We start from the raw sequence: 2,341 nt of genomic DNA, 5'->3' as shown, positions 1-2,341 counted from the left end.
AGATTTTGATTAATTTACCATGGTTTTGTTCTATATTTTTTCCCTCTCAGTGGGGTGATGAATTTCCTTAATTAAATGTGTTAGCAATGGTTAAGTTTGGGTTTGTATTTTTGAATGAAGAAGGTTTCCTTATTTAATCTAATTTGTGTTGGTGTTCTAATGGCACATTGATAGAAAGGAAAGATTATATATTGTGGTAGCATTTGTTTTGCGCATTTCTCAATATGCTCACTAAAAGGTATCATTCGGTATTCTGGGCATGCAATCTGCTGTCGATGCAGAGTGCATCTGCGTCTGAGCGATAATCCTGTGGACCCTATGTAGTTTTTGTGGCAGCCCGAGCAATACGCATATATACATACATATATACATATATACATACATACATATATATATATATACAAATACATATATACATATATATGTGTGTGCATGTATCTTTGTATATATTTATATCTGTGTATATTCATACATATATGCTAAATAGAATATATTGACTTTTAAATTTAATGTTCAATCGCGTATCTAAATTGAACGTGCTCCTCGCATTCGATAAGCCTACAAACTTCGATGATAGAAACAGAAGACTAAAAGAGAGTCTATCCTTATAATTTTAGACTGAAATTTAAATTAACTCATCACTTGTTTAATTAAATAACATTATAATAGAAATAACTTTTAACAAACCATTATCATAGTGTCAGATTTTACGTTTCCTTGTGTATTCTAGTATTTTATATTGTTATTATTTACCAAATTGATGTTATTTTACTCCAATGCATGTGGAAGCGTGAAATATTTGCTGTTTTGTCACACTAATTTTCACGAAATTATCAAATGCATCGCCGAAAAGAAAATACTGATAAAATTCAAATGTATTGTTAAAAAAATGATATATCAAAGCCTACTGATTCGATAGCTGAACAGTCTTTTTGCTTCCGTCTTTTAAAAATAATTTATTGTTAGCTTTGCAATTAAGTTAAGGTAGCTGTATTTCTCACTCAACTTAGAAATATAATGATTTAAAGATTTCATGTCACGATGCGATGAACACATTGTTTGAATCACGGAAATATATTTCGTTTTAATTTATTAATTTGTTTACATTTCAGTTTATTTAATTTTTATATTTGTTTATATAAGATTGCGTTTGTTGCATTTATGCTTTGAACTTTCTTTTGTTATCATCTCTCATAAAACTTTCTCATGTTATAATTTCACTTCAAGAATTATTAAGAAAAAAGAAGAGTTTTTCGAAAATTCTTTAACGTTTGAAGAGAAGATTCAATGCGGTACTATCAACTGAATTGAACGTTGCAAAAGGTAAAGTAAATTTAATGCGAATTGAATATTATAAAAACAAAACAAAACGCACCACTGCATATTACAGAGAAACGGTCTATAACATTGTTATCTTTGAGTACCATGTCTCTGGCTTCAACGCTACTCGTAGTTACATGTACGCGATAACATAACTTGAGGAAAGAGAAAAACTACATATATAGACAAGCACACACATATACTTATGTATGTATGTATATATGTATGTATGTATGTATGTATGTATGTATGTATGTATGAAGAAAAACGGAGGTACCCAGAGGGGATCGATGAGATATATACGTGACAGACGCCCCACTAACAGACGAATTTAGTACAGACAATAAAGATAGCATTTTTGGAAATATACCTGTCGACCGATATGAATAATCAGCACTTCAGGTACCACCAGAGTTCGCCGTATACAGAAAGATAAATATAATACGTTCCCTCTCTGAAATAGAAAAAGTATTCACAAAAATTTGGAGGAATCTCAACAAACATAACAACAATAACAAGATCGACAGAATCGGCCACAACAACAATAACAACAGCAACTGCAGCAGCAGCAGCACTTCTAAATTTGTTGGCACTAAAAGCAACACCAACCACGATGGCAACAGTAACATCAGCAGTAACCACGTGAACGAACACAGAAACACAGAAAGGTAAAACAAATCCAAAATAAAGGTTAATAACAACAATAGCAGCAGCAGCAGCAGCAGCGACACAAGAGAAACTATAAGGAAGGCGGTGAGGTGGCAGAAATGTTAGCACTCTGGGCGAAATGTTCAGCGGTATTTCTGAGTTCAAATTCCGCCGAGGTCGACTTTGCCTATCATTCTTTCGGTGTCGATAAATTAGATACCGGTTACGCACTAGGGTCGATGTAATCGACTTAATCCCTTTGACTGTCCTTGTTTGTTCCCTTTATGTTTATACCCTTGTGGGCAATAAAGAAATAAGAAACGCTAGCACGCCGGGCGAAATGCTTAGCGGTATTTTGTCTGCCGTTACGTTC

Source organism: Octopus bimaculoides, chromosome 5, assembly GCF_001194135.2.
Source record: "Octopus bimaculoides isolate UCB-OBI-ISO-001 chromosome 5, ASM119413v2, whole genome shotgun sequence".
NCBI lineage: Eukaryota > Metazoa > Mollusca > Cephalopoda > Octopoda > Octopodidae > Octopus > Octopus bimaculoides.
This window is presented reverse-complemented; position numbering follows the sequence as displayed.